An 18,734-nucleotide genomic window follows, 5' to 3' on the forward strand; every position below is an offset into this window, starting at 1 on the left:
GTGTTGGGGGGGGGCAAATTTGCAATTCTAAGGCTCAAATTATGTCTAAATAGTCTTCTTTCGTCATTTGAAACAGTCAATCACTTGAGGTGTGTCTGGTGGAGTGAAAATATGGACATCGGGCACTGATCATGATCAGACCATGTGGATATTATAAGTGAAATAAGACCCCAACACGGACATAATTAAATATTTTTGTTTTCCTCAAACAAATTCGCGATCATGACAATACCCAGTTTAAATCATGAAATTAACATATTTACGTTGAAAAAAATAGCTTTTGCCAACAAGGAAGAAGATTTATCGCTGCTAACCAGACGACGTTACAAATTCAACACTATCGACCAGAGCAATTATCTATATTTTACTTACAAGTGAACTACCTTGGTATCATGGACTACATACGCAAAAACTATTAACGAATAATCGTAGTATTAAGTTAACGTAATGTAATCTGAAGGCTTAAAAAACACTGTAATTTCACGGTTTATCCACCATATACCTAATCCTACCACGGTATACGTGAGGTCGTACGCATAGGTGTGATCGCATCGTCGAAATATATGGCGTGAATTAATTGCTTAAAATTGCTAAGTGTGTTCTCATCCTTTGAAATATAATATTACATCTACATCTACATCTACTTAAAACCCCGCAAGCCGCCGAAAGGGCGCGTGGCGGGGGGTGTTAGGACACCACCCGTAATTTAGAAAAGAAAAAAAAACAAAAAAAACCGCATGCAATAACCACAAAATCATATATCCACAAAAAAAACATGGCATACATTCATGCATGAACACTTACACCCCACACACATGCAAACACTCAATCTACATCTTACATACACATGCACCTGAAAGTATACCTAACAGCTTTGCAGTGTTTAACTTTGCTCCGACTGGTAAATTCAATGTTTTCAATATTTCTAAAGTGACTTCGGTTTCTTACTATTATGATTTCTGATTGTTCGGGGAAAGAATGAGTATTTGTACCTATCTGTCCTGGAATCTATCTCCCTTAGTTTATCTTTGTTGTCTGATCTACCTAAGTAGTGTGGGGCCATTATAATTCCTTCAGTGTCATAGTTAAACTCGTTTGTTCTGAACCTTTCTAAAAGTCTAAGCCTCGCTTGTTCACTCCGCACTTCAAGTGGTTCCCAGCCTAGGGTATAAACAAGGGCGCCATAAGTTGGGTTAAAGATTTTCTTTCAGAGCGGGAACAGAGGGTAGTCCTTGATGGCGCTAGTTCCGACAGCGTTCGAGTCACGTCGGGGGTACCTCAGGGAAGTGTGATCGGGCCGTTGCTTTTCTTGATTTTTGTTAACGATTTGAACCGCGAAGTGAAAAGTAAAATTAGGATGTTCGCGGATGACACGGTGATCTATCGGGAGATATCTGGGGATGAGAATCGTTTTATTCTAGAGCAGGATTTAGATTGCATTACTAAATGGTGTTCTCACTGGGGATTGACTCTAAATTATAATAAATGTTCAGTGGTAAATTTCTTTAAAAGATCAACGGGATTTGCTTACAAATTAGCTGGAGGTGACCTAGCAGTAGTTGATACGGTGAAATACCTAGGTGTCACATTCACAAAAGACTTAACTTGGGGGACTCACATACGTAAAGTCTGCGGTCAAGCATGTAAAAATTGGGATTCATTAGACGCATTGTCGGCAAAAGTGACTCGAAGGTCAAGGAACGTTGTTACCACGCTCTTGTAAGGCCTCATTTAGAATACGCATGCAGCGTGTGGGATCCGAGTGAAAAAGGTCTCATTCGGGAAACTGAGAAGGTTCAACGCCGGGCAGCCCGTTTTGTAAAAAATTCCTACGATAAAACGCAAAGCGTCACCGAAATGCTCATGGATTTGGGTTGAGAATCATTGGCTGAGAGACGATTCAAGGCAAGATTGAAATTATTAAATAAATTTAGATCCGCATGTTTCAGCACCGAGGTCTCGCAAATTATTCGTACTCCTACATACATTAGTCGCTTGGATCATGCATATAAAATTCGGGAAATAGATGCCAGAACTAGCCGACTCAAGGACTCCTTCTTCCCACGGACAATACGGGATAGCAACTGCAGGGTTATAGATAGCAAAAATTCCACTTGCCACCCTCAGCGTCTAAAAAATAATTAGTTGTATTTAAATGCATGCTCTTCCACTAACCTTATGTGTTTTGCTATAATAACCCATTCTTTCCGAATGACCTCATTCATGTTCTGTTCATCTGTTTTTAAGTTTCCCTTTCAATCCCTCGTCCCTCTCCGCGGGGGCAAATTCCTGCTACCTGCAACGTTGGGTTGCATTCCCTGCCTTTTAGAGACTCTTTGGGGGTAGAGTGTTTCGTGGTGCATTTTCATGTGGTAGTGATGTTTCAATTTCTTGCTTGTTGTGTCCTGGCTTCCGTGTTGTAGGATGGCTTTCGTGCTGCATCATGGGGTGCAGTTTTTTAGTTGTTTTGCGGTATATGTGTTTGCATGAGTATTGGATGAAGGGATTTTTGCATGAGTGTGTGCACTGCTGTGGGTGTAATTTTCCGTGTTGTTTTTTTGCATGTGGTATTTTTCTTTTTTACGGTTGGTGACCTAACACCCCCCGCCACACGCCCTTGCGGCGGCTTGCGGGGTATTATGTAGATGTAGATGTAGATGCCTAATTCCCCTAAGAGACCTGTCACACTTGTGTTCTTATCATAACAATTTTTAACGAATCTAGCGGATTTTCTCTGGACTTTATCTAATTCTTTTTGCCAAATTTTCTCCCACGGATCCCAAATACTTGCGGCATATTCCAAATGAGGTCTAACTAGAGCAAAATAACACCTCTCTTTAACTTTTTCATTACATTTCCCCACGACCCGTTTTATGAAGCCAAGTTTCTTTAAAGCTGATCCGCATATTGTCCTGATATGTGCTCCCCATGAAAGGCGTGGTGTTAGAACAACCCCCAAATATTTAACTTGATTTGCCGTAGTCAATACTGAACCCTCTATTTTGTAGTTTATATCCTGCTCCTCGCTTCCTTTGTTCCAAAATTTCAAAACTGCGCATTTATCTATATTAAGTGTTAATCCCCATTTATTGCACCATTCCGAGATATTGTCTAAGTCTCTAGAGAGTAGCTCGCGATCTAGTTGGCTCCTTATTTCCCTGTACACCACCGTGTCGTCAGCAAATAACCTCAGATTGCTACCAACGTGTGTGCTTAAGTCATTAATGTACATTGAGAACAGAAGAGGCCCTATTACACTTCCCTGGGGGACGCCCGAAGTTACCTCTCTCTCCGTTGAGCACAACCCATCTATGACTACTATTTGTTTGCGGTTTGACAAGAAGTCTCTAATCCAATTAATTATTTTCTCGTTGATCCCATAGTATTTAAGTTTATGTAACAATTTATTGTGTGGGACTTTGTCGAAGGCTTTTTTTAAATCCAGGAATACTGCATCGACTTGTGTGTTGTTTTCTCCCGGTCTAAGTATATCGTGAATGAAGAGACCAAGTTGTGTTTCGCAAGATCTGCTTTTCCTAAATCCGTGCTGGTTGTGGATTAGTATTTTCCTACTATCAAGAAATCTCATAATGTTAGTGACAATAATGTGTTCCAATATTTTACAAGAGATCGATGTTAAAGAAATGGGTCGGTAATTGGTTGGTTTATCCCTATCGCCGCCTTTATAGATGGGAGTTATATGGGCTAGCTTCCAGTCGCGAGGCACTGAGCCTTCTTCAATCGATTTTAGAAAAACAATATATAAAAATGGGGCAATGTCTTCAGCTAATTCCTTTAATATTTTAGCAGGTATTTCTTCCGGACCAGGTGCCTTGTGTGCTTTGATACTACGGAGCAGATGTACTATTCCCTGCTTGGTCAGTGTAAGATCGCTCATGTGTTCCCCGGGTGGGTGTGGAGGATCGTTTGGTGCGTTTGTGTTTTTGTTGTAGACGCTCTGGAAAAAATGGTTTGAAATATTTGCCTTTTTCACGCTATCTGTGATGATTTCTCCATTTTCCGTCTTCAAAGAGTGAACAGTGGAACGTTTACCCTGTATTTCCCTAACATAGGACCAGAATGACTTTGGATTTTCCTCAAGATATTCGCTTAGCATTTTAGATTTAAAAGAGTGTAGTGCTGTGCGCATAATACTTTTCGTCATACTACGACATTCTTTTAGTTGCTGTTTGGATGTATTCATATAAACTATATCGTCACTTTTTAAACTAATTACCAATTTGAGGCGATAGCCATCACATTCGTAACCTGAAAAACCCCAATGCGAATCCATATTTTCCAAATCGAAATTGTGTAATGAAGAATAATGTTCTAACACCCCCTGCTACACTCCCTGTAGTCATTCGCACCTGATAACAATGATGTAGATGGATGGGAGATCGTCGCCATCCGCTCGTTTGAATCTTTCTCGAAACTGTGCGATTGCTCGGGATCCATCTCAAAACTTCGTATTGCCACCAGATATCTACGCCGACACAACCAGGCATTTATGTATCTTGTCCATTTCCGAGAATCTGAAGCGTCACCATGTCAAGTTGAATTTTCGGTATGCACAGGACGACCTTATTAACGGTATTCGTCAAATTTACCCGTCGACGCTCACCCGAGTATTTATTTCAAAAAATTTAAATGGCAAGTCCTAGGTTTAGTAACGTCCCAGAATTATTCGCCGATTAAAAAGATCTTTGTTATTCTTTTAATGAGCAATCTGTGTAGATCTAAAACAGAGAATCTCCCCCACAGTGATAGTGTTCCCCTAAACGTAGATTGATGAGCGATACTGCTCTACTATCGGGAAGGCATAAGACAGTTCTCTTCATTGGTGGACTTCTGTGCCGACGAAAATTCCTCGCATACAAACCCAAGACCGAGAGGAATAAGTTCATTTAGGAAGATTTTGGAGAAGTGATCACATTTTCGGGCACAGAACTTTCGTGCCGTCGCAAAAAAATTAAAATTCCGTGAGACGGTAATTGGATTCTATTGACGGTGCTCAGGGCTTTGAGCTTCACGTCTGAACTGTTCACTGAATATTTTCGAAAGGTATGCTATAATAGTTTGCCAAATACTTATTCTCTCCCCAGCCCCACTTCGTATAATTTATTTTAACTTATGAGCGTTTGATTAATAGCCGTAACCAAGGGAATCTACAGAAAAGAATGGAGCTAAAATACATTATCTAACAACTTGATTGAACCAGCATACAAATACGTATATGTGTGTTTGGTCAATTTATTATACACACACACATGCACATATATAAATACACATACATAAAAATGCATAAATATTCAATGCAAATGCATAATATATACATAATGAAACTCTAAAATAATAAAAATAAAAGAAAATTTTATTTTTTGTTCTATTGCTCTCGTGAGTGCTTTTATATCATCGTTATATATATATATATATATATATATATATATATATATATATATATATATATATATATATATACATATGTGTGGGTTGCGGTAGTCGAGTGGGTAGAGCGTTGGACTGCTGATCGGAGGGTCCCGGGTTCGATTCCCGGGCAAGTCTCTGGGCACCTGCGGCTCCACCCAAGCTAAAGTGATTTTTCGGGTACCACGTCTTCCTGGGAAACCATAACCGGCGCAGGGAAAGGAACTGGCCCCCCTACCCTGATGTGTGAATTTTCACACGCTATATACAGCTTAGTACTGGGTGATCTCTACCATCACCTACTAAACCGACCTTCGGGTTGATTACTGTGTTTATGGTTACATGGTTTATATATATATATATATATATATATATATATATAAACCATGAACACAGTAATCAATATATATACATATATATATATATATATACATATATATACATACATATATATACATACATATATATATACACACACATATATATATATATATATATATATATATATTGTCCATCATATTTTTCTTGGGAATGATAATTGAGGTGGTTTCCCGTTGCCTTCCTCAATAGTGTTTTTAACGTGACACCATCACTTACTGGCCGCCCCACTGGGGTCAGACGCCATTGCAGCCGCCTCACTGAGGAACAGACGCTGCGTGGACTACCTTTCGTCTGGCTCCTAACCTTCGACCTATCTGGCATGGGTGACCCTACCAGGAGCAATAATTATTACTCCCGCCAGCACAGCTCTAGGGGTCATCGGAACGCACAAGCCCTTCCACCACGTCAAGGTTGTAGTCCGGGGAGGGATATATATATATATATATATATATATAAAATATACACACACACCCGCGCGGATATAGATAAAGGGTTAGAAAAATATATAAGGACGAACGCAAGACTAGTGGGGAAGGTGGAATATTGCGAATTCTAATCTCAGATGCAGGTAGGAATTCCTGTTGGAAGAAAAAAGATTCCTTTACCGGGACTAAAACCACGGACTTTCGACATACTAATTAAGCTATCAAAGACACGTCATTGCCGCTGAAATTCGCGCGCTATAATGTAGCAAAGTGCGCACATAAATTCATGGTCTGACCTCCGTCATGGAAAACTTTTTCTCCTCGGAATCCGAACCCTTCGACCTTCCCTGCCAGCTTTGTGCTTGTCCTTTATATGTGTTTCCAACCCTTTTCCTTTACTTATATCTGTATGAATATATTTTCGCCGTTTGGTGGATTTTCACCCTTGAATATGTATTACGCATGTGAATAGTCTTCTTCCTCCCGGAGAAGAAGTGAAGTGCGTCACCGACATTTTCAAAAAACAAAATCGTGAGTGTCATCTTTACCATAATATCACGCGCGGATAGATAACCCTTGTGCCCTGCTTATAGGTATGTGGTCAAACTATCGCCAAGGAGCTTCACGAAGCCTGGACGTGTGCGCATTTGACTCTCTTAGATTCCCTCTCCTCCCCCTTCTCAATTCTCCTCTCATCTCCGCCTTCATTATTCATCAAAAAACCACCACCTTATTAAATTATTCACCATCTTTTCATTCTCCACCCATCGGAATTTTCGTCTAATCCGTCTTTAGTCTAATTGATGCTCTATTGCGAGGCTTTTGTTGGATTTAGGATTCCCACTCGGAGCGGTTCATATCAGTTTTCCCAAGAATCTTATCTCACCCCGCCGGTTCTCATTCTCTCCAACGCCATCTGTTTTTATGACGGCCTTTTCCTTCCTCACGCGCAGTTTGCTGCAGTTTAGTGCGGGCTAAATGTCGGAAGACCCACGATCGTCACTTCTAATGGGGTTAGGTCTTACCCGTTGAGTCACAGTTTTGTGGAGACTTTTGATTCCTTCAAATCCGAAATTCACGTATTATCTAATTTATCTTGTATTCTAGAATCTTAAAACTTGTGTTATGCATGTGTGATACAATTGAGTTGGAGAATATTGATTTTTTGCTTGATATTCACTACTTTAGTACGTCTTTAGTGTAGTATGGGACTACTAATTTTGTACGTATTCTATCGATTTTTCAAAATCAACGTCGAACCACGCTTTCGTTTGCACCATTTACTTTTCCAGTACCTTCTTTTTGGCGTAAACCGTCGCCGCCATACGTCGCCACGATATTGCATTTATTAGATGGTGACTTCCTCTTTCCATGAAGTCCATCGTCGCTTGAAAATCCGGTGTACATTTCTAAAAGTTGAAATTCGTAATTTCAAAATTTTACTCATTACTTTTAGCCACTAGTTTTTGCTACATCCTCTCTTTATCGAGTTAACGTTACTGAGTGTCTGATTTGAAATTTTTTGCATATGTATCGGGAGTAAAACTAATTAATAGTTCACTCTCGTTTAATTAAGTATATTATCGCTGAACTCACAAACTTTCGAAAGTCTTATTATAGTTCATTATATGTTATTTATAGATTATTGATTCAAAGGTATTATTATATATTTCGCAGAAGTAGTACGACAAAATTTTCAGCAGCTTAGCAAAATTTGAGGCTCATTAACTGTACTTTAGGCAGATCTATAATGCGGATTTGAAGTATTTTGAAGTCGTTGCTCGTCGTATTCCTTTGGGAAAGGTTTTAGCCTTTGTCCATTGCTGTTAAAAGCACGAGCTCCTAAAAAACTTCAATCAAGAATAGTGGAGGGAAAAATTAATATCTGCGGATTCGAGATGGAATGACATGCACCTTTAAAAATGTAAGTAAAACATTTCTTTTGCTGTATCAGGATATTCTAATTCAGCCTGTAGATCCATTTGGAGAGAAAATTCTCATCTTAAATAGGCTTTTTAGGTGTTCGCACCCAACTGGATTTTCCGTGTACCATGAATGTGATTTTTCGCTGCAGTATTACTCACGACACTAAATGTTGTTGCGATTAACCTCTCATTCGTCAAAAATTGCGCGAAAAAATAACCTCAATGCTTTGGCGACTCCTTTTGTCTTCCCTCCAAGTAAATTCCCAGCACATGAACGACATTAGCGTGGTGAATTATGTGTAATACACCCGCACCAAGGTAGCGTTAATCAAACGAAAACCACAACGAGGAAACTCAACCAAGCCATCAGACCCTCTCATATAATAGAGCCGCCGAAAAATCTAAGTATTGCCCGATGGCCTGACATTATTCATATGGTGTCTTCATGATTTCATGGAGCTTTACCTTGATTTAATTATAATTTATTTCTCTTAGAAAATTTATTTGTTTTGTTCAAAATTATTATTTTTTAAATAAATTTCTTTTCATAGTTTTATGTAACCCAATATTTGTTTTCTATGCTGTAACAAATAATATGGTCGAAGATGTTGATAATAAACGTAAAAACAGGTTAACGCCACGCTGGTCAAATGCCGTGTCTCCAAACACCGTCAAGCGAGTGGCCACGGAAATATGCTTTCTTAGATTCTCTGGCGAGTGAATTTCACTTTTTTATTCGATCGCTTTATCATTTTAATCGACGGAGCATGAGAGGCATTGATGAGAGTATTTCAAAGAGAGGTGCCAAAACAGTATTACCTTTATTTACTTGCGGAACATTACATCTTAATTACGGGAGTACTTAATTCAGAGAGACAAAGAATGTTTGTAGCATACCCCCATCCCCTTCCTTATCGCCTTAAATACATGTACGTATGTTGTATCATGCTAGAAGTAATGATTTACCTCCATATTGAATATAATTATGAACACTATGGCCCTCTTTATCGATATAATTCCAGCGTGATTCTGAAACGGGTAGGTGATGCGAAAAAGGATTCCTTCAAAGATAGAAGGAAAAATAAAGAAAGCCAGAGATATGTTGTTAGCTTATAAACCGGCAATTCCTCACAACTTCAAGATAGATCTTTTTCGCCTGCAAGGTAGAAAGTTGTAGAACGTGCCCAGTTGTTGAAACATTTATTAAAGCGCGGAATGGCTGAAACTAAATTTATTTTCACTTAATTTTCTAATGGCAATACTAAGTACTCCTCTTCAGCGGTACGTTCATTGATTGATTGTCCAGTAAAGGGGAAGTGTGTTTCCAAAAGCGATTGATGAGTATGGATTGAGATAAGAATTAGAATGAGATGAGTATAGAAATTTGTGTTTTTCCATTGGGTTATTTTGCATAGTAATAGGTATAAGAGTTTTTGAAAAACCTTAGCCGACAAAAACCTCATGGCGTGTGCAACAGTTTTTTCCAATCCTTTACTCCCCTCTTCGAATCTACATTCACACAAAAATTACAGTGTTACGAGGTAACAAGATTCTTACAATCATAGTCACCAAATTTTTTAATCCTTCTTGTCTACTAGTTTTTCAATAAACCCTTCAGAATACACTTCTGTTGAATTATCAAAAATCGAGCGGATTCATCGGAATCGAAAAAAATTGAATCAACCCAAAAGTTAAAACATCATTTCTACGCAATGCTGGAGCGTGATACATGTGGCTTAGTGGACAATCTTAGTGCTAATGGCAAATGGGTGTGAGTTCAAATACAGGTGACCTCTAGATACTTTGATTTTCATCCATGGTGATATTACTTCAAAAAATCCGATTTGGAAGTCAGTATTTTGCAATTCGTTAGCGAAGATAATGAAAATAATAAGTAAAGTTTGCACCACTCGATGATCCACAATTACAGTTCCAACCGTATAGAACATTTTAGAACGCCCATGGTTCTTACAAGGCGCCGGAAAAAATAAAAAATAAATAAAATGTATCTCTCAAATCCTGGGTAGCCACTAATTATTTAAACTGCGAATGGTATTCAAAGCGTATTGTTTGACCAGTTTTATCCTCGGGGAAAAGCTATAAGAGCTGGCTCAGCCCAGAGATAGAAAAATCTACGAGTACTCGTATACCGTTTTTTCGGAAATACGCTGAGTCCAATTGAACACTTTCCCGTCTCGAAGCGTATTGGAAACATTAGCATTACCCTGGATTTTGCATTTGGTTTGGGGTTCAGACAGTGAATTATCTGGTTATTGTTCCAGTAGTACCCTGACCACGAGGGAGGCCTCTTTTTAAATGAAATGCTAAAATAATACAATCCTCCAGGAATGTTCCAGGATAAGTTGGATTCAGCGGTTCAAAACATATTTGCACCTGGGTAGAGGGAGCGACAAAATGAAATTATAATTACCCCTTTAGAAATAGATAGTATTTAGAAAATAAATGTAGTTCTCGTATTTGTGAAGTGTTTGCATGAGGGTGGGCAGGGTGGTGGGGGCATTTAAAGAAGGATTGCATTAGATAAAGAAGTGCTTCAGAATAGGAAGGAGTAGATGACGGGAGCCTTAAGTAAAGATCCAATTAAAAGAGTAGAGAAAACTTTGAAACATAACGTGGTTTTGTATGGTTCAGAAACTTGGTCGTTGAGGTGGGAGGATAAGCTTGTAGTGGAGGCTTTTGAAATGTGGGTGTTAGGGATGAATGGAAAAAATAAAATGGGCGGAAAGTAAAACCAACGATGAGGTTCTAGGCACGGAAGGGGAAGAGAGATGGCTGTTGGGAGAAATTCGAAGAAGGCAGGACAAGTGGATGCGGGAGATACTGAAAGGTACAGAGGGATACCGAAGACAATGCTAGAGGGGAGAATCCTGGGGCAGAGAGGTACAGGAAGAAAATGAATAGGCATTTGAGATGGAATTAAGGGAGTATGCAAAGGTAAAGAATGAGTTAATATACTAGTAGGTTTTACGGATACTTTGTGATATTATTTAGGACTTAGGAGTACAGTAGCGTGTTATTTAAGGGTTCATCGAAGACTTGAGCCGACAGACTAGGGCTAATTACAATAAACATAATGAAATATCAAGTGGAAATCCTGAAAATAAAAAGTGAATGGAGGTAATATTGAAAGGTGGAGGGATGTTCAAGTCCCTGATAAATGGCAGAATGATGGGTATAAGTGGGATAGAGAATGAAGAGAGGAGGCTTTCTTTTAGACAGTATGAAGACAGGCTGAAGCAATAAAAAAAATAAAAATAATACTCTAGGGCATTTTACATGTAAAGAAGTTCTCATGATCCGTTGAAGATAATGGTCGTTAAGAACCGCCAAAAAGTCTACTTTTAACAGGTTGAAGAATACCCCGACCACGATAGAAATTATATGCGTAAAGATGCGTATTTTGAAATGGGAGCTCAAGAATTTCCGCAAATGAAAGCATGTCTTTTTACCCAGCCTCTCTCTTTCCCGAAATCTGCGCACAACACCCAGAATGAGTCTGACTATATGACTCGTAAGTATTTTTAAGTGCACCCGGAACGTTATTTATCCTTGTCCGAAACCATTCATTCCCTCTGATAACGTAGGAACATTCGATATGAAAACTCCTGAGCTGTTTTTTCGCTCCATTCCTTGAGGACTGCATGAGATAGCTACTGTCCATTCTACTCTCAACTCTTTCCCGCCGGTGTCCGCCCCGTACCTTTCTCCCGACACTCATTCCCGCCGCCCCCCTCCGACATTCCCCCTCCTCAAGAACCCGGTATCGTTCCACCACCACCCTCCCCCAACTTCTCCTGGAAACCAAGCCCGCTCTGACAGGACGCGAGCGTTTCTTCCCCTTTCCCCAAAGCCGCCGCCGACGCCACTCTCCCATTATCCGCCTCACCCCCGCCTCCTTCGCCACCTCCCCTTCTCCCCCCTACACCGCTCCTATTCCGCCCCCTCCCCCCGCCCTCTCCGTCATCCTCCCTCGATCCCCTCTCTCCACGAACCAGACCGGCGGGCCTCCATCATCACTCGCCGCCCACGAGAGCGCGTGTCGCCCTCGACTCACCGAGGAGCCCATACAATCCGCCGAACCGACCCCACCCGGCCCCGCCGGAAGAAGAGCCGCCCCGTCGGAGACTCGGCAGAGCCCGTGCCGGTGATTCGACCGTGTAGTGAGCGTCAAAAACTTACTACTTCCTCCTTATCGGGAAGCCACCAAAGCGCCCCACACACTCGCGGCGAGCCCGAGGAGCGTGAAATAAAAAGGAAAGGGTCCTCTTCTCGAGGGGGTAAGTGGAATACGGGAAAACTTCGTCATATCGCCTTCGGGAGTTCGCGGATCTCCGAGGGAATCTCACCGTATGTGAGGTATAATTTTTCAGGTCCTCGCAGAGGCTCGGGCATTTTTCCTTCTTATCGGGAGAAAGTGGCGTGTTAAAATAATGAATCTGTGCACGAATATTGTCCCAGATAAATTTCCTAGGCCCTCGGTGAACGTGGTCCGTATTGTACCCACTCTGTCCGATTAATATGTTCGTTTCTGATTTCGCAACTTGGGAGAGTAGGTCACAGCGGTGCTCCAAACTTTTTGTGCCGTGGACCACGCAAGAGCTCGCATGGGTACTAAGTACTAAGACTTCAATGTGACTGTCACCGAGAAAAATGTTTTCGTTAATCCACCATATCAATAAAAAATCTAAATTTCAAACCACCCTATTTAGAGCAGTTTATCAACACCTCGAAGCTCGGCTTGATCGGTGAATATAGAGCTCAACTCCTATCCTAAAATGTGGAAATTCGCGCGAGTGCTACCCTGTGCCTCTACCGGATGCTCTGAGAGTTCCTATTGACCTCGGGATCCTTCGATCTGAAACCGAATATAGCAAGCAAATCCCTCTTAGCAATTAAGTTGTAGGTGTGAGTTTTTCCATCCAGCCATTCACGGAGCTAATTCAATAACTCTCCGTGTACGATATCCAATAGCCGTAGGAAGGAAACGAATTTTAAAGATAGGAAAAATCTCGTTCGCTTGATTGATTCGTAGCAAATAACGGTGCACTATTCCACTGTTAATAAAATATATTTCGACCTAGGTTTCGACATTTATTCGTCTCCGTCACCTGAAACATCGAAACATAGGTCGAAATATATTTTACTTACAGTGTTCATTCCACTGTTAATAAAATATATTTTGACCTAGGTTTCGACATTACTTCGTCTTCGTCACCTGAAACATCGGAACTTAGGTCGATTAACGGTGGAATGTTTATTAACAGTGGAATAGTATGTTATTATTTGTTACGAATCGATCATGTTCGTCTTCCACAGCATTACGCCTGAATCCACTAAATTGAACCATGTCTCGAAAGAGGGAGCTTGATTTTTAACATAGTATCCATACTGTGGGTGGGTAAGAGACAGTTTTAACCTGTTCAACAAACTTCATTCAATTCGAGAGTATAACATTTGTTTTTGATTTTGAATGCTCATGAAAGCGTATGCCGGGTAAAATATTTTAAAAAATATCTTTTATCGCCCTCTAAACAAAGGGGCACCAGGTAGTGGGCCCCAGCGGGGCGGATCGCTTCGTTATTGACCATGGATCTTGCTCTCTGACTGCTTTTATCACTCGTCTTCAACTCCTCACTTTGCCAAACTCAAAAGATGGCTAGTTACTGACTAGATTCGATACGATGGGGAATGAAAACACTCGATTCGGTTCGGGACACATTTTTTTTTATTTTTTTGACTACCAGTGCATGCATTAGTCCAGTGTTTCTTCCTTTGCCTCCAATCAGGCGAGGCGTTCGCACTCCGCGAGTGAGAAATGTAGATGAGTTGTGACATAACCAACACACGAGTCAGCGCACAGGTGCACGGTTATATTGTCGTTGCGCCAAAAGGAAATATTTCGCGCCAGACTGAAATAAATATTCAAACTCTAGATTGAGAAACCGAAAACTAATTCCCTCCCCATTATCCATTGTGCTGTTCCATCAATCAATCATGGACAATCTTTCAATACAGCGGCCCTCGACCGGTTTTGTGAAGCATGCTGTCTCACTAAAGTATAGGTGATAAGCCTACATCGTGTCTTAGGCAGGGGAAATATTTATTTTGACATGAATGCACCGAACTTAAAATATCATTTAATGTTTTGACATTTGCGTTTTTTTACAAAACTGATACATGGTTCGATCCATTTTCCTTAAAATATATGCGAAAGCCCACGCGGGCTGTAAATTGAAACTAACATCGGGTCATTAATGGAGTTGCACTTAGAACGATTTGAAAATTCGCAACTCTCGCAGAGGCAATTCGCTACCGTTAAATACTGTAATTATTATTAATAATGCAAAAATATTGGAAATATGTTCTCGTATTCTTTCGTGAAAGTGTTAAGTCTTATATATTTAGGTCGCAGAGGGCTGACATTCAAAAAGAAAATTTCGTTTACAATCAAGCGGGCGGCTATACGCCCTTTCCCTCTTGGGATCATTAATGAAATACATCTTCGTAATTGCTTTCCTTTTGTCAGATCGAAGGATGTGAGGGAACTGACTGAAAGTTGTGGTTTGGGCACAGCTGTTAAAAAGATTACACCCCATCGTAATACAGTCATCGCTTGTTAGAAAGAAATGTGAATTGAAGCACTAGTTCAACGGTGCCTTTTCCGTCATCATTGACGGACGGGATTTTGATGAATATTCATGCGCCGACAATAGCATAGGAATTTATAACCCTTGATTTCAATACCAATCATCGTGCTTCGTGGCCGAATCACGACGAATGTAACTGCTGTCATTATATGTCATTCGGCGTCGATGTTATGGGGCACGCGGCACGCGCTAAAATTTTTTTATGTCATCTCTACGCGTTCTTCGACCACCTCCACAAGGACACGCGGGCGACTCCTACGAAGGCTTCGGCGGTGGCTGGGCAGGCCTTGCTGGGGTGGTCGGCTGAGGAGGCACTGAGATGTCCCCCGACCTTCGCGTCTCGGCCTCCGACGTCCGCGGGGCCAAGTTCGAAGTCGGTCCACGGAGGTTGCCGGTCGATTCGAGCTCAGCCGTTTGTTTACCGACGAGGATTCTTGGATTTCAAGCATGAGTTTTTCCGTTTGCAAATGTTCCGCATGTATTGAAATGGGTTTTTATGTGTATGTATGCCTTCTGTGATTCTGCAATGGAGCGTTCTGACGTCGCTAATGATATTTTAATTGCTACTGGAATTCGACAAGTTTCATCTCGCCCCAGTCTTCATTTCTCTTGATAACTAATGGAATTTCTCTCTATTGCCAAAAATCTCTACTTTTTATGTAGAAGTACAGTTTTCCAAGCTGATGCTAAAAATTAACGGTCTTCAGGGAACATTTCTATTTTCCGTGAAATTTTCACCGCAATTGATATTGCAATTGCATGGCAGCGTATTTTTTTCCCAAGAAAATTATTTTTCATGAATCAGATTTGTTTAATTGTGATTATTTTAGCCCGCCGAAAATTGGCGTCTTCCTCTTACCATTGCGAAGGTAATTTTATTTTTCGACGAAGGCCAAATTTGGAGGGATTTCAAATGTGATCATGTTTTTTTAGAAATTTTTGGCTCTCCCATTCATCCTAACGATCCATTATCAGCGGGTTTAGTAATCACCAGGTATAATATTACCCTCTTCAGCACTCCTCAGTGACTTCATCAAGATCTTTTGAGACAGGCAAATCGTAGATGTACGCATTAGAAACGGAAATTGACGTTCTTTATCACAGCATTTTTAAAATCTTTTAATGGGAATATTTAATGAGAGTGAGGGAAAAAAAACAAAATTGTATTGATCTGGGTCAATATAACATTTTAGAATTTACTAATCTGACCAACACGTATTTCGACATTTAAACATCATCATCAAATGTGTTTCATCTAATTTAGTTGAAAACCTCGAAGTTTACAATTACATCCCTGAGGTAAAATTTCATTCCAATAAATAATTAAATTTTGATTTTGTTGTGTTGCGTTTCCACATTAAGATGGTATTTCACAGTGAAGGCTTCCAATTTAGCCCTTAGAGGTTTAAACTTATCTACACCTGAATTTTGCTTACGTTTCCATTTTGGTACGGCGGTACTTGTTAATCAGACGTCGTCGAGCCCACGGAAACACCCCGTGAGCAATTGTTATTTGGTTCCACGACAAAAATAGCCAAGGTAGCACAATAAAAATGTCTGCTCTTTGTGAGGAAGTATAAATACAAATAAAAAGTTAAATTTAAAAGAAACTGCGGGAGATGCCGCAACCGTAACTTTTAATGGAGTCTACCGCTAATGTGCATTTCAATGCTACAATTTCAGTGTAAAAATCATTCGCCTTGACTGCGGTTCGAACCCAGAACCCTCAATATCCGATCGAGTGCTTTAGCCAGTTAAGCTATCTGGCTAAAGCACTCGACCAGATATTGAGGGATCTGGGTTCGAATCCCAGTCAAGGCGAATGATTTTTACCAGTTGAGCTATCGAGGCGTCCTCGGCTTGGCTGAAGCACTCGACCAGATATTGAGGGATCTGTGTTCGAATCCCAGTCAAGGAGAACGATTTTTACGCTCTGAAATTGTTGCATTGAAAAAGTTAAATGTTCAAGTTCTCTCAAACTCGAAGAAGTATGTAAGGGGTACCGGACATACCTGCATGTCCTATCTATTAATTATTACCCAAACATCTTTCTGCTTCGTTTCGTGAACCTCTCCTTTGGATGTCGTACTCTATGAAGATAGTGAGGCGGGTATCCAACTGCTTAATCAGGCCCTTATTTCAGCTGTTCTCCCCCCCCCCCCAAGGTTATTCAGGCCGCGCCTATTCCTTCTAACCTCCCAGATTCCGGTGCATGTGTTGGTTTTCCTAACCGGAAAATTCATCTACGATTACGTCCATCCGTCCTCCGTTCAGGTAAAAGTCGGACAAATTAATTGGTCCTATCGTAATAATCGAACGCCGGTCTTTCTATCCCACAAACGAGAGGGTGCTTAGTTCTTTAATCGGTCAAATATCCAAATTGACCGTAAAAACGCTAGGGAACCCATTTCCAATTTTCCTGGTGAAATGACCATCGGAACCGGATTTCTATCCCTTAGGGGGAGGAATAATTCTACGGCTATTTGCGTGGCAAATTTCTGCCGCTTAAACGAGTATACCTGTCTTGCCCACAAGCCGATTGAGCGGGTTTGGCCGAACAGCGGTGCATAATCTGCCTTCAGCGTGGTCCCAGGTTTATTTCTGGAGGCCAAGAGATGTTGATCAGATGTGGCACTGGGTTGAACTATAAATCTTGGATGATTTTGTTGTGAAATGCGGAAGGCCACGCGGCCAATACAACCTTAAATAAAATGCCACGCGTTAATGAATTCATTGATGGATGTCGCTTCCATCAAGGGGTAGAATGTTTCAGCTGCACTAATTTGAAATCAATCATATAGTTTTCAATTTTCCTATGATTAAGTATTAATGTATCTCGTTCGTTCGGGTCGAATTTTTTTTAATGAAAATTAATAATGCGCACGGAGGCACAAAAAGTCCGCTGTTAGGGAATGGTCGTGAGTGTGGTCGAGGGATGGAGGAATACCCATTCTTCAGTTATCAAAAATGCCAAAGTTGCCTTTGTTTATTTATTTAAGTACCCTGCAAGCCACCGCTAGCGTGTGTGGAAGGGAATGAATGCACACCCAGAGGAGATGCTTGAGAAGAGATATGATCCAGTCACAGAGTGTTTGAATTCCTACCAAAAATTTGTATCACATGGAGCCGTCCATTTTGAGGGTAAATTACATAGCACTTATTCACTTTTAGAGATGAACCTTCAAACCTCAACTACGCGTTTATGATTTCTCTTACCTACTTTAATTTGAATCTAAAAATGAAAACTGCGAAGTTATTCCAGTCAAAAGGTGTTTTTTTTTACTTTCTACGGATTGAGGCTTTACATAGCATACTATTGCACCGGAATGCGACATCATAGCGCTATCGAAAGCTAGGTTTTGTCAGCAGCGCATTACTACAAACATGTCTCGCATTTTGCGACACCTTGCTAAATCTATCCAGTGAATTTCCGGTTTTACTTGAATTAGCACGATGGGAATCAATTAGAACAGGAGATTTTTTAAGATACGTGCGTTCCGGAATGGTATCAGTGTTTAGAGGGAGCGCGGGGTGATCTCCCACCTCGCTGACCTCGCAGATTCGGTTCTGACGTCAATATTTCAGGAGCAAGTCGTGATCATTCAAGATGAACCAACGTGATCATATTTCTACACGATTCTGGCAAAAAATGAATGCATGCGTGCTCGTGAGTAATTCTCAATAATGCCGTTATTGAGAATTACTCACGTATCAGAAGTAATGAATCCATCTACGATTGATTTGCATCGCCATTTAAGTCAATCTTCAGGTAACACTAGGGAATTTCTTTGATTTAATCAATTAGTAAGGAACTTCGTAATGCATACGAGAAATGATAACATGTCATTACTGCCGGGATGTCATGTTTTATAGTGTTTTATGTAGGTTTTTGACACAACAAAAACCTA

At 40.6% G+C, this 18,734-nt stretch overlaps 1 protein-coding gene across 2 annotated transcripts in view; it reads left to right on the forward strand.

Moving 5' to 3' along the window:
• Positions 1-18,734, forward strand: part of JhI-21 (Juvenile hormone Inducible-21) — a 115,471-nt gene that overhangs the window by 18,689 nt on the left and 78,048 nt on the right. Inside the window, exon 1 of one of the 2 annotated variants that reach the window (XM_071592020.1) lies at positions 12,216-12,456. The exons of the other annotated variant lie outside the window; for it this stretch is intronic. The gene's annotated coding sequence lies outside the window, so the exon portion shown is untranslated. Of the gene's footprint in view, positions 1-12,215; positions 12,457-18,734 lie in introns of those variants that run through there. 2 annotated transcript variants of the gene reach the window in all.

The sequence above is a fragment of the Hetaerina americana genome, unplaced genomic scaffold, assembly GCF_022747635.1.
Source record: "Hetaerina americana unplaced genomic scaffold, ioHetAmer1.1.p SCAF_5, whole genome shotgun sequence".
Lineage (NCBI taxonomy): Eukaryota > Metazoa > Arthropoda > Insecta > Odonata > Calopterygidae > Hetaerina > Hetaerina americana.